The sequence below is a fragment of the Rhincodon typus genome, unplaced genomic scaffold (genome assembly GCF_021869965.1).
Source record: "Rhincodon typus isolate 14 unplaced genomic scaffold, sRhiTyp1.1 hic_rhity00003789, whole genome shotgun sequence".
NCBI classification, from domain to species: Eukaryota; Metazoa; Chordata; class Chondrichthyes; order Orectolobiformes; family Rhincodontidae; genus Rhincodon; species Rhincodon typus.
In genome coordinates, this window is record NW_025969427.1 from 25 (window position 1) to 15,162 (window position 15,138).

The window sequence follows — 15,138 nt, forward strand, 5'->3', positions numbered from 1 at the left end:
ATACCGTGTACAATTCTGTTCACGCTGCTACAGAAAAGTTGTTCTGAAACAGGGAAGGGTGCCAAAAACATTTACAAGGATGTTACCGAGACTGGAAAGTTTGAATTATAACGAGAGGCTGGATAGGCTGGGATTTTTATTTCTGACACATAGGATGCTGAAGGGTGACCTCAGAGAGGTTTATAAAATCCTGAGGGGAATACATAAGGTGATAAAACCAAGGGCTTTTCCCCAGGGTAGGGGTGTCTAAAACTAAAGGGCATAGGATAAGCTGAGAGAGGAAAGGTACCTGAGGGGAAACATTTTCACACAGAGGATGGTGCACGTATGGAATGAGCTGCTAGAGGAAATGGTAGAGGCAGGTACCAATGACAACATTCAAAAGAAGTTGCCAAATGCAGGCAAATGGGACTTTTTGGGAAACCTGTTCAGCATGGACGAGTTGGGCTGAAGGGCCTGTTCCCATGCTGGATACCTCTATGACTCTAATATCCAAGGCTGTGTCACCTTAATCCAAAGTGTGGTCTTCAAGGACGAAGCACCAACTTTGAGCTGATCGCACCAGCAGTGGTCCCTGAGCCGATGGATCAGTTACTCTTTGGGAGAGAGTCCTTGTGAACTCACCAATGACTGTGATCTCTATGTCTTCACTGTGCAGAGGGCCTGTCACCTCATTTCTCACCGAGCAATGGTAAATCCCTTTGTCCTTTCTGCTGATGGCTTCAATGTTGTAAAAAAGCTCGGTACTGTTGGAAAGCTCCCAGGACAGTTCCACACTTGAGCTCTTGTAGAATTGGTAATAAATCGGCAGAGAACCATTGGAGACTGAACAGATTAAGGATCCCACATCTCCTTTGCTTAGCTCCTTTCCGGATTGAATTATTAGTTCCGGCTTTGACACTGGAATTCCTGCAAATATAAACAAATGTTAGGTCCCTTTGCTTGGCAGAGTTAATTGCAAACTCAACTATGAACTTTATCACAATCACATCCATTCTCATATTCATTTTTGTATGTTCAGTCATTGGATGCGTGTCACTGGGTAGTCCAGCGTTTATTGCCCATCCCTAATTGTATGGAGGGCAGTTTCGGGCTGTGGGCTCATAGTCTAAAGGAGGCAGGATAGGACTGAGATGGGGACAAATGTCTTCACTGGGAGAGTGGAAACCCTGTAGAATTCTCTGTCACAGAAAGTGGTTGGGCCGAGAACATTGTGTGCTGTTCAGGAAGGAGTTGGACAGAGTTCGCATGGGCCAAGGGGACAGTGTGGGGCAGTGAACTGTGTCAGATGATCATTCATGATCCCATTGAACGGGCGGAGCAGGCTGGAAGAGCCGAATGGTCGACTCCCATGAAATAATTTCCATAATTTTCTGGGGAAGTGAATTCCACAGGCTTCCCAATCTCTAGGTGAAAACATTTCTCCTCATATCAGTCCTAAATGGGCTACCCATTACCCTGTGCTGTTTGTCTCTAGTGCTCTATGGCTGTGAGTTGTGGAGAGTGATGATAATTTGACACTATTTTGAATCCTTCACAGTTTAAAGAAAGGAACAATAATAAATAGTACTCACGTCTGATGGACAAATGGAGCTGATTACTGTGTTTCCACACCTTACTGCCCGTGACTTCGCAATGGTAAGTACCCGAGTCGGCCGGACGAGCTGACCCAGAGATGTAATCGCTGTGGTCGGACGGAGACTGGAGAGGGATCCCATTTCTGTCAAAGCCGTACCGCAAGGAAGCTTTGGAGAGATTCTCTTCAACCGAGCACACCAGCTTAAACCATTGGCCATCAACTAGCTGTCCCTCAGGATGCACCTTCAACTTAGGGACAGCAAACGCCTCTGGAAAGCAGAAGGACATGTTTCCGTTTCAGCTATAGAGTGTTTGGGCTTGTGAAAGCTCAGTGATCAGAATGAGAGCGAGAAAATCCTGAGACAGGGTCAGCATGGGAGACTCCTAACAATCCTTCAACGCCAGTCAAGGCTGTTAGCATCGTGTCAGCTTTGGTGATGACCGCGATCGCATTTGAAATGAAAACGCGCAACCACAGTGAGAGTGTTGTGTCTGGTTCGCACATTCTGTACATTTTTGGAGGCATGTGTTAGCACTGGGAGAGGGTGCAGAGGCAGATTTATCAGGAGACTGCCTTGGGGCTGGAAAGTTTCAGTGATGGAGAGAGATTGAACAGATTGGGGTTGTCTTCCTTCGAGCAGGGGAGATTGAGAGAGGGGAACATGATTGAGATGTAGAAAATGATGAGGGGCATAGATAGGGTAGACAGGAAGAAACTTTTCCCCTTTGGTGGAGGGATCAATGAACCGGGTGGTGCGTGTATAGATGAAAGTTGAGGGGCAGGAGGTTTAGAGGGGATGTGAGGAAAAACATTTTCACTCACAGGATCTGGAACTCTCTGCCTGTAAAAGTGGGAGAGGCAGAAATCCTCATCACATTGAAGATGTGTTTAAATGCGCCCTCACGATGCCAAGGCTATGGGACCCAGTGCTGGGGAAATAGGGATTAGAGAATAGTGAGGTGGCTGTTTCTGTCTCAATAGGTCGAAAAGCCTTTAATTTATGTTGTGGACTTGCAATAATGACAGATAATTACGTGTAACGGAAAGGTGAACATTGTCGCTCCGCTTCCTCAGGCCATAATTCGTCTCGATCGCTTCGCAGGTGTAATTCCCAGAAAAGTTTACAGCCGCTGCGTTGATGGTGTATACACCACCATCATCCGGCGCTGTCTCCAGGGGGCTGCCGTCTCTGTAAAATGTGTAGCGAAGCCGGATGGAGGGCCGCGCTGTCTGATCAATGCACCTCAACGTGACCTGGAGCCGCCGGCTCCACCCTCAGTACGGGCTTGTCAAAGCGTTCTGGAATGTAACACACAATCGGGGCTCATCAATCAACTGTTATAATCACAGGGCGAAAGATGCAGCGGTGATGAGGGGCAAAGAAGATGAGCATTTAGTGACAAAGGATGGGGTAGAGAGCGAAACTTTATCTTTCTCTTGCTTTCCAAGTTTCAAATTTCGTTTCAATGCCACTAGATTCACAGAATCATAGAGTCATAAAGCACGGAAACAGGCCATTCAGCCCAACTCGTCAATGACGACCCAAACTGAACTCGTCCCATTTGCCTGTGGTTGGCCATTATCCCTCTAAACCTTTTCTCTCCATGTACCTGTCCAAATATCTTAAATGTTGTAATTGAACAAGCCTCCTACACTTCCTTTGGCAGTTCGTTCCATAAATGCACCACTCTCTGTGTGAAAATGTTGTCCTTCAGGTCCTTTTTAAATCTTTCCCCTCTCACCTCAAATCTAAGCCCTTTAGTTTTGGACTCCTCTACCCTGGGGAAAAGGCCTCGGCCATTCACCTTATCTCTGCCCCTCATGACTTTATAAACCTCTTTAAGTTCACCCCTCAGCCTCCAACACTCTAGCCTGTTCTGCCTCTCCCTTTCACGCAAAAGCCTTTCAGTCTTCTGGAATCCTGGGATGGGTACAGCATAAGTGTTTGTCCTCTGTCGGAACTTATCCTTTGCTCTCTCTCTTTCTCTGTGAGCTTGCCTTTATCTCTGTCTTCAGAAAATCTGCCAGTATAAGTGGCGAACTAAGTGAACATTATCAATCACTCCCAGGATTATCAAAGGGGTAGGGACAGTATGGTTTATACTTCAATTACACACAGCACCATCGGGATTCCATCGGCAGTAACTGTGTATCGAATCAGTCACCTTATTAAGAAGGGATATAAATTCATTGTGAGAGGTTCAGATTGTTTTTAACAGATTGTAAAATGTAGGAGCGGAAGTAGGCCATTCTGCCCATTGAGTCTGCAGCCCTTTTCAATGAGATTGTAGCTGATCCGATCAACATTAATACCATTTTCCTGCTTTTTATTCCCCATAATCTCCCTGATTAAACAGCTCTCTCTCTCTCTCAACCTTGAATATTCTCAACAACCCAGCCACGACAACCCTCTATGGTAAGGAATTTCACAGATTCACTCCTCTCTGAGAGAAGAAATTCCTCCTCACGTCTGTCTTCAATGGGTGATATCCCCTTGTTCTTAGATGATGTCCCTCTGGTCCCAGGCTCTCCCACACAAGGGGAAACAAACTCTCTCTGCATCTCCCCTGTCAGGTCCCTCCAAATATCATCAATAAGGTCGCCCCTCGTTCTTCTAAACTACGTGGACAGGCCCAACCTACTCAAACTCTCCCTCATCAGACAGTCCCACCATATGCACAATCAGCCAACTGAAACTCCCTGGACTGCTTCCAACGCCCAGTCTATCTTTCTTCAGATACGGGGCCCCAAAATTATTCACAGTATCCCCATGGTCTGACTCGTGTCTTGTAGAGTATTAGCAAAACCTCTTGAATTTTATACTCCATTCGCTTCAAAGTAAAGGCCCTTTGCCTTCCAACCACCCATTGTACTTGGATGCTAACTTTATGTGATTCACAGACGCGTACTCCCTAATCCCTCTGTTCTGTAACATTTTGCAGTCTTTCTCAATTTAAATAATATTCAACTCTTCTATTCTTTCTGCAAAATTGCAAAATCTCACATTCCCCCATATTGTATTCCATCTGCGAGACTTCTGCACTTTTCCTTATAACCCATCTGTATCCACTATAAGCTCTTTGTGAAATTCTCACCAACTGCCTTGCTAACTATTTCCATGTCTTTCACAATTGTGGTGACAGTCCAGTCTATTGACGGGCTCAGACTCAGGAGGAGTGGGCTGACTTGTGAAGAGAAGATGGAAAGGCTGTAGACATGATGAAGGTTAGCTAACAGGACAAGGGGATCTTGATCATTGGGACCAACAGGCAGATGGAGTGCAATTTGGATAAATCTGAGGTGTTGCATTTTGGAAAAACAAACAAGGGCAGGACTTATACAGTTAATGGTAGGGCCCTGGTAGTATTGTCAAACTGAGAGACCGAGTGGTGAGGGCGCATAGTTCCTTGAAACCTGTGTCACAAGTAGACAGAGTGGGAAAGAAGGCGTTTGGCACGCTTTCCTTCATTGCTCAGACCATTGAGTATAGGAGTTGGGACATCATGTTGTGGATGTACAGGAGGTGGGTAAGCCACTTTTGGAGTACTGCATGGAATTCTGGTGACACTACTATTAGGAGGATGTTATTAAGCTAGAAATGTGGCAAAAAACAAAATTCACAAGAATGTTGCTGAGACCCAAAGAAGAGGCTGGGACTTTCTTCCCCTAGAGTGTCGGAGGTGGAGGGGTGACCTTATCGAAGTTTATAAAATCATGAGATCCATAGATAAGATGAATAGCCAAGGTCTTTTCCCAAGGTTGGGGGGAGTCTGAAACTTAGAGGGCATAGTTTTAAAATGAGAGGGGAAAGATTTAAAAGGGACCTGAGGGTCAACATTTTCACACGGAGGGTGGTGCGTATGAGGAGTGAGCTGCCAGAGGAAGTGGTAGAAGTAGATACAACATTTACAAGACACTTGGACAGGTCTATGCATAGGAAAGGTTCAGAGGGATATCAGCCGAACGCAGGCAAATGAGACTACTTCAGTTTAAGGAACCTGGTCAGCTTGGACAAGTTGGGCAGTAGGGTCTGTTTCAGTATTGTATGATTCCATGACTCTATTTGGCAATGATATATTGTGACCCTTGACATGGGTCACACCATCATATTGCAATTTCCCCAGATTCCACGAGACGCTAAAGATTGTCTTATGAAGGGAGACTGAACAAGTTGCACAGAGTTTAGCAGGATGACAGGCTGTTTGGTGGCTAGCTCAGTTGGCTGGATGGCTAGTCTGTCTTACAGATGATGTCTACGGTTTGGGTTCAATTCCCACACCAGCTGAGGTGAACATGGAGGATTTTACATCTCCAACTCTCCCCTCACCTGAGGCGTGGTGACCCTCAGATTAAAACACCACCCAGTCCCCTTTCTCCCTAATGAGAGAGTGGGACCGAAGTGACTTTAGTCATAAGATGTTAAAGGAACATTAACAACGTAGATGGAGATAGGATGTTTCCTCATGTGGAACAAACTAGAATGAGAGGTCACTCTTTCAGGAGAAGAGGGTGGGGCAGATTGAAAGCAGAGATGAGGATGAATGGATTCTGCCAAAGGTACGCGGGTGGGGATAGGTGGAGAGCGAATGAGTTTGGGTTGTTTTCTTTGGAGCTGAGGTGGGTGGGGGGGGGACCTGGTAGAGGTGTGTAGGATTATGAGGGGCATGGACTGTGGGAGTGGGAAGCAGCTGTTATCCTTAGATGAAGGGTCAAGAACAAAAGGGGCACCATTTTAAAGTGAAAGGCAGGAGGTTTAGAGCGTGATTTGAGGATTGTTTCACCCAGAGGGTGGTGGGGATCCGGATGCACTGCCAGGGAGAGAAGTTGAGGCGGGAAACCACACAACTTTTACAAGGTGTTTGGATGAGTACTTGAAGTGTCATAAAATTCAAGGCTATGCAGAAAATTGGGATTGATGTAGCCTTGGCAGCACAGACATGATGTGCCAAAGGGCCTCTTCCGTACTGGATGATTCAGAATGTCTCCAGTCTTTAAATTGAGAGAAATGTGCAGATTGTCTCCCACAGATTGTAACATCAAGTACGTACCTCGAACTTGAACTTTAACACTTCTGGATTCCGACCGACCAATTTAGCATTTGTACCATCCACTGTCATCAGTGCTGTTTACTTTAATGTTATGTGAAGACTCACGTTTTGTGAGCTTCATTGAATGGATCCCTTTGCCATTTCGATAAAAGGCAAAGTCCTTCTTCCACCGATTATTGTACTTGTATCGACAATTCAGTTTCAGTATCTCTCCTTCCAAAGGTGAAATTGGGACAACATGGAAAGCCACATTTTTATCTAAATCGAAAGCAAAGGTGCATCATTACAGCTTATGATAGGCTTTTGTTACATTGGAAACTGCTCCTGAAACATTCATGATCACTCATACTTTTTTTCCAAACAGATTATCAAGCTCGGCCTACCTATCCCCAGTATTTTGTACAATCCAGTCAGGACAACTACTGTCAGTTTTCTTTTCTACTTAGTTGGAGTGTTATAAACAGTTTTGGTCCCATGACCTGAGGAGGGGTCATATGGCTGTAAGAAACAGAAACAGGAGTATGCCATTTGGTCATTGAGTCCCCTCCACCTTTCAATGAGATTAGACTTCAAGACCATAAGAGCAGAATTAAGCCATTCAGCCTGTTGGGTCTGCTCCTCCACTTAATGAGATCACGGCTGATCAGATCATTGTCAACTCCACTTTCCTGTCTTTTCCCCCCCATAAACCTCGATTCCCCCTTCCTGATTAAAAATCTCAGTAATTTAGCCTCAAATATACTCAACAGCCCAGCTTTGACAGCCCTCTGTAATAAAGAATCCCACAGATTTGCTTCCCTCAGAGAGAAGAAATTCCTGCTTGTCTCTGTCTTCAGTGGGCGACTCCCTCACCTTACTCCGAGATGATGGTTTTCTGTTTCTAGTCTCTCCCACACAAGGGAAAACAACCTCTCTCCGCATCTCCCCTGTCAAGTCCCTCTAAAATTCTTCAATAAGGTGGCCTCGCATTCTTTTGATCTCCAATAAGTACAGGCCCAACCGACTCAAGCTGTCCTCATAAGAAATTATTAACTCCCACTTCAGGTGCCTAACCTTACATAAGTGACTGATTGAATGAAACTGAAGTTTCAGCAGTGAATCATGTTGAAACATGCGTCTTTGGGTAAAAATTGGTTTGGACGTGAAGAAAATATTGTGTGCAGTCCTGGTCGCCACACGACCTGAAGGGTGTGGAGGCTTTGGAGATGGTATTGAAATGGTTCACCAAGATGGTACCTGGTTCGGAGGGTATTAACTATGAGGAGATATTGGATAAACTCAGTCTGATTTTGCTTGAATGTTGAAAGGAAAGGGATGACCTGATAAAAATTTACAAAATGATGAGAGGCATGGATAGAAAGGATAGTTAGAGTCTTTTTCCCAGGGTCGGAATGTCAATTACTCAAAGACATAGGTTTAAAGAAAAAAGAGGATAATTTAAAGGAGATGTGAGAGCCACATTTTTTTTTTTGCAGAGGGTGATATGTGCCTGGAATATGCTGCCAGAGGTGGTGGTGAAGGTGGATACAATAGCAATGTTTAAGGTGCATCTTGACAGATAAATGACCAGGCAGGGAATATAGGGACATGAACAGCCTAGAGGCAAAATGGTTTCAGTCCAGAAAGGCATCATGTGTTAGCGCAGTTTTGGTGGGCTGAAGGGCATGTCCTGTACTGTACTGTTCTTTGAACGCTATGCACTCCACTTCCATGTAAAGTTTTCTATGTAAATAAAAGTCAAAGTTCACAGACCAGTGACGACAACTTCAACAGGTTCATTCTTTTGCCGTGGGAAGTATACCACACAGTGATAAGACCCACCAATTTCACTGGTCGCGAGTGTTTCATAAACATTAGTCTGTGTATAAGTGAAATACTGTCCATTTTTGTACCAAGAAACAGCTTGTGTGTTTTTTTTTTGTCCCACATTGAAATTTTAAAGTCTCTCCTTCTTTTACGAACCCACTTGTGGGATATACAGAAAGCACAAGCCTTCCAGATGCTGAAGAAAGAGAGAGAAGCAGGAAGGTTGAGGGTCCAATCACTGCATTTTTTTGACCTCACACTGCTATACACGCAATGTACAGTTCAGCCTCAGTGTCCTAGCACACAGAGCTCCAGTTTGAGTTGGCTACTGACCGAATGGCACTCTCAAGACAAAAAGTTCTGAATTTGATGAATGTTTTGGGCACCCAACCCTGGATTGCTTGATATCATCTGTGTGAGCCCAACCATTTAGTCAGCTTCTTTATTTTTCAAAGGACCAATCGCTGACAGGTGACAGTAGATCTACTGTGCAGAAGAGTTAACTGCACAGATTATGTTTAGCCTGAATAGAGTCAGCTTGATTACAATGTGAAAACATTCCTACGATACTCAACACTTCGATCAAGTCTCTCCTCAACCTGTGCACCTCAAAGGAGAAAGCTCGCAATATTATTTTTCTGTATTTTCCAGATCTCCCCCATCCAACGCAAAGTGTTACTTAATTAACCAGGCAATGGCCATATCCAATAAGAGAGAATCGAACCATAATCTCTTGATGTTCATTGGTGTTACCCTCAGTGAAACCCCTCCACAATCAGTATCCTAAGGGTTACCATTGAGAATCTAACAATCACACTTTGATCTTCAGCAGTGTTACCATCACTGAATCTCCTCACTACCAACATCCTGGGGGTTACTATTGACCAGAAACTCAATTGGATTTGCCATGTCCATACAGCAATGACAAGAGAAGGTCGGAGACTGGGATCCTGTAGCAACTAACTTACCTCCTGAGTTCCCCAAAGTCAGCTCACCATCGAAAGGCAGAAGTCAGGAGTGTATTGGAATACTCCCCACCAGGCTGGATGAGTGTGGTTCCAACAACACTCAAAAAGCTCAACACCATCCAGCGGCAATGCAGCCCCCGCTTGATTGGCAGCACATTCATAAACATCCACTCCTTCTACCACTGATGCTCAACAGCAGCAGTGTGTACTATCTACAAGATGCACTGCATAAACTCACCAAAAACTCTCAGACAGCACCTTCCAAACGCAACAGCACTTCCATCTAGAAGGATAAGGGCAGCAGATATATGGCAACACCACCGCCTGCAAGTTCCCTCTGAGCCACTCACCATTCCGACTTGGAAGTATATCAGCCGTTCCATCATTGTCACTGGATCAGAATCCTGGAATTCGCTCCCTGAGGGCATTGTCGGTCTACCTACAGCATGTTGACTAGAGCCGCTCAAGAAGGCAGCTCATTATCACCTTCTCAAAGGAGACAACTAGGGATTGAAGCAATAAATACTGGACCCAGCCAGTGACGCCCAAGTCTTCCGAGTGAAGTAAATTTAATGAGTCATGTGCCTGCCCATTATAGTCTGTTCACATTCCTCTCTGTTATTCTCCTTCACATTCCTTCTTGCTTGTTCCATTTCCAAGTGTTATAATCTCTTATTATGGAACTGAAGCCAAGAACTGAAGTTAATGCCCATTAATATTTATCATAACGATTATCACAGCTAGTTCTGATGTGTATGAGGCACCATTTAATAATGATGTCCTGTCAAAAACAGACAGAACCATGCATTTTCCACATTCTTGTTCTCAACTACATTGTGTGTACGGTCACTGCCATTATCTGTTAGTGCCATAATCTTGAATTTTGCTGCTGGATTTGTAACGTGGGATTTTATCTTTAACTTCCAAAATATTTTTAACTAAATGAACTGTAACAATTCCATTAAAGCCTTCATTTTTCTGCCTGACCAATCTTGTCTAACAGTTCAGCCATCACTGACACTGCCGTCCTACTCGTATTTAAGACCATAAGACCATGATAATAGAGGTAGGCCATTCAGCCCCTCAATCCTGCTCTGCCATCCAATAGGATTGTGGATGATCTGATATTCCCCACATCCACTTTTCTGCCTTTTCCCTGGAATCCATGATTGCCCGATTGATCAATAATCAGTCAAACTTAAATATACACAAGGAGTCTGCACCCCAACATAGTTCTTTGTGGCTAGGATTTCCAAAGACTCACAAGCCTCTGAGAGAAGAAATACCTCTTCATCTCAGTCTTCAACTGTGCCCCTTTATTCTGAAACTATTCTGGTCTTGGACTCTCCCATGAGGGGGAAACATCACCTGTCAAGCCCTGATATGTTTCAATGAGATCATTTCTCATTCTTCTAAACTCCAGTGAGTAAAGTCCCAACATGTTTAACCTTTGCTTATAAGACAATCCCTCCATCCCGGGAATCATTGTAGTGATCCCTGTCTGGACTGCCACCAATGAAATGATATCTTTGCTCAAATAAGGGGAGCAAAATTGTTCACAAAGCTCCAGAAGTGGTCTCCCCAGCTCCTTGTAGAGTTGGAGTAAGACTTCCCTCCTCATATATTTCAACTCCCTTGAAATAAGGCCAATATTCCCTTTGCCCTTCCTGATTACCTGCTGCCCCTCCCCACAAAGGTGCTAACTTTCTGTGTTCCATGCACAAGTCGCCCCCAAGTTCCTTCATGTCGCAGCTTTCTGCAGTTTCTCTCTATTTAAATAATACTCTTCTTCTGTTCCACCCTCCAAAATGATCACAATTCTGTTTTCAAAAACAGCCTGTTTTAAATCTCATGCTCATTAGAAGTATTGTGGTGGTGTAAAATTCTGGTACAGAGTTACTGAATGGCCTCTGCCCAATGTGACTAAGTCAATGAAAATGGTCATTAGTCCTGATTTTAACTGGTGATGTTTCCGCGTGGGAGAAGAGTTGAAAATGATTTCAGTGTCTGATCTTTGAGAGAATTTCCCTAACACCGGACCGGAAAGCCTCGGATCAAGTCCCATTTGACGCATGTTTGGAAAAGGTCGCTTAAAAGATGTGTTCAGCAAGACTTCAGATTTCCAAATGATTATCCAAGAAATTTGCAGTTCCCTCTTACCTTGGGTGTTCCCACGGACAACAAGATTCACTGGAAAACAGAAGGGAATTGAAATACAAATGTCATTATTGTGGCAGTGTCCTGGAAACTACAAAACAAAGACAATGTCAAAGCAATGAAAATAGAGAAACAGCACATGCCCTGTCTTTTACTCCATGGGAACTGTTGACTGTTCTGTCCCATTGAAATGGAGCAGAAATATGAATTGATATGAATTGCATGATGACCCCATTGGTTTCTCACTCTTGTCTTGTTCCACCTTCAACTTTTGCTTTGTACCTTTCTGTCTTTGCTTTGTCCCCTCAGTTTCCCCTCCTGTTTTACCTTTGCTTAGGTTCCCATTTCCTGTGCCAGTCTTCTTAAACAAGTAAAGGACTCTGTAAATCTTTATTTTTAGAAAATAAAGTACCTTTAGGAAGATAATTGCAAAAGGAATTATGTTCACACAACTTTGTGTTTCTTGTCTTGGAGAGATTCGTAGAAACCTTCAAAGTTAACCAAGACTCACCAATGAGCTCCTACACTGATGGCTCCAGTTCAGAGACAAGAGGCTACAGTTACAACAGAGCTCCTCTCAGAACATCACTGAATAGTTTTGAGATGCTTAAGCACCTCTTGTTGCATGTAAAGTCAATTCACAAGAGAGCTAGGACCATCTTCAATCTCAATTCAGAGCCAAAGAGGTCTGTAGCACAGGGAAAGGCCCATTGGCCCATCATGTCCATACCAGTCAAAAGCAATGATCTCAGTATTTTCTAATCCCATTTTCCCACGAATTGACATTGTAAGTCCACCTCTAAATCCTTCTTCAATGTGATGAGGGTTTCTGTCTCTCCCACCCTTACAGGCAGTGAGTTCCAGATTCCCCGCCACTCTCTGGGTAAAAAAGATTTACCTCACATTTCCTCTTAACCTCCTGCCCCTTACCTTCAATCTATATCTCACATCCTGATCATTGATCCCTCCCTCAAGGGGAAACGTTTCTTCCTGTCTTCCCTGTCTGTGCCCCTCATCATTTTATACATCTCAATCATGTACCCCCTCTGTCAATCTCCTTTGCTTGAGTGAAAACAACCCCAGTCTTTCCAATCTCTCTTCATTACTGAAACGGTCCAGCCCCCAAGGCAACATCATGGTAAATCTCCTAATGCTGATGAAAAGTGATGGTATTTCCACTCACTGCTCAGTGAGATATTTGGCCTCAAATTGTTGGAGATTGCACTTCCCTTTGCGGGATTCTGAAATTCGACTGATCCATCCATGGCTTAACATTTTCAGATCTCAGTGCCCATGTGTGCATCACTTGCATTCTTTTCTGAGAAGATCGAATAATATTGCATAAAGTGGAAGAGTAACCTGAAATATTTGTTTTTTTTTTCTCTCTCTCTCTTGAGAAATGCTATCATACAGGTTCCCAACTCTTTTCAGTCCAGATTTCTGCCAAGTTTGGTTTTTATGTTGGCCATAGTAATTTTCCCTCGCTTTCTGGAAACTGCGAAGGAAATGTGGTGTTATCCACTGCAGAATTTAATCTCATGTGACCAGGGAACAGGGCAGATTTGTCAGGGACAAAGTTCGTCTGTAATACACACTTACAGAGGATCAGACACACGGAGATCTGCAATATTTCTGATGTAGTTTTGCAGCACATCAGTCCAATTCAGTGTGACCTGGTGCCCACAACATTGAGGCCTTCTTTGTATCACATTTACCTGTAACAGAAGACAATAAGTTCAGAAACAGCAAAAGGAGGCTGTTCTCTCCATCCTCTGTGAGAAGTTCCAATTAATTAGTTCCACTCACAGGAACAGGAGTAGGTCATTCAGCCCTTCCAGCCTGTTCCACCATTCAATGGCTGATCTGTGGCCTAGCTCCACATGCCTGCATTTGGCCCTTATCCCCTTCATATCATTGCTGAACAAATATTGATCCATTGCAGATTGAAAACTAACAACTGATCCAGCATCCACTGCCATCTTTGAGAGTCAGTTCCAAATCTCTCCCACCCTTTGTGGATACAAGTGCTTCCAAAATTCTCTCTTGAACAGTTTGGGCTAAATATCAGACTGCATCCTCCCCATTTCTCGAATCCCTGACCAGTGGAAATAGTTTATCTTTATCCAGCCTATCATTTCCTGTCAATATGTTTGATCAGATCAACCTTAACCTTCTAAATTCTGGAGACAACAGGCTTAATTTGTGTAAATTCTGCTCATAACAACCTCTGAAGTCCAGGTATCATTCTTGTGAACCTACGTTGTACTCTTCCCAAGGCCCATCTATCCGTTTTAAGGTGTGATGCCCAGACCTGCTCCAAGTGGGGTCTAACCAGGGTTTTGTAGAACTGCAGCATTACTTTGCGTCCTTATACTCCAGTCCTCTGGATATAAAGACAAGCTGTACTGAACATTAGTCAGCCCGATTTGGAATACTGGGGACAGTTCTGGTAGCCACGCTACAAAGACGATGTGGAGACTTTGAAACAGTTACAGAAATGGTTTAACAGGATGGTACCTGGTTCAAAGGGCATTAACTGTGAGGAGAGATGAGACAAATTCAATTTGTTTTCACTTGAAAGTTGGAGGATGAGGAGCAACTTGATAAAAGTTTACAAGCTTTTGAGAGGCACAGATGGAATGGCACTGCCAGAGGTAGGGCAAATACAACAGCATCATTTAACAGACATCTTGACAGATACATGACCAGGCAGGGAATATAGGAACATGAACAGCCTAGACGCAAAATGATTTCAGTTTAGAAAGGGATCATGTGTTGGTGCAGTCTTGGTGGGTTCCTGTTCTTTGCCTTTTTCTTTGTGTCATTCTATTTGCTTGTTTGATTATTTTCTGTACCTGTTTATGATGTTGTAAAAATCAATGCACTCAGTCCGCACCAAAAGTCTCTTTGGACATTCACTGTGTTTAACTTCATTCCATCTAGAAAGCACCCTAATCTATCTTCAGTTGGTCCCAAATGAATAACCTCACACTGATAGTTTAGAATGGCATCATGGGTCAACGCAGATATAGCGGGTCAAAGGTCTTGTTCCTGTCTGTACTGTTCAATGTTCTACCATAATAAACCATGGGACGATTCTACCCTCATGGAACGCAGCCACAAATCCCAATTCCAATCCCTGGTGTGGATGCAGGTCATCCTCAACCCTGGGCTGTCAGAGAAGAAGCAGAATCTGGACTGAGAAATGTGATCAATTAATACCAATTTGACGCACAAAACTGGCACTGAGTTTGGGACAGCAGTGCTCCTGTTAGAAAAGAAAAACAAAAGAATTACTGGAGAAGCACAGCAGGTCTGGCAACATCTGTGGAGAGAGAGAGAGAGGTAACATCACAGGTTATAAACACAGAAAGTGCTGGAGAAGCTCAGCAGGTCTAGCAGCATTTGTGGAGAGACAGAAACAGATATGGGTGGAATGCAGGCAAAAGGGACTGGTTTATTTCAGGAAACATGGTCGACATGGACGAGTTGGGCCGAAGGGCCTGTTTCCGTGATGAATGACTCTATGACTTCAGTCCGTGTCGCTGCCCAGAATCAGTCTCTTACCTGGTCACTGGGA

At 44.0% G+C, this 15,138-nt stretch overlaps 1 pseudogene; it reads right to left on the minus strand.

Moving 5' to 3' along the window:
* Window positions 1–624: 624 nt before the first annotated feature.
* On the minus strand, window positions 625–11,970 carry LOC109911260 (annotated as a pseudogene).
* Between the last annotated feature and the right edge of the window lie 3,168 nt (window positions 11,971–15,138).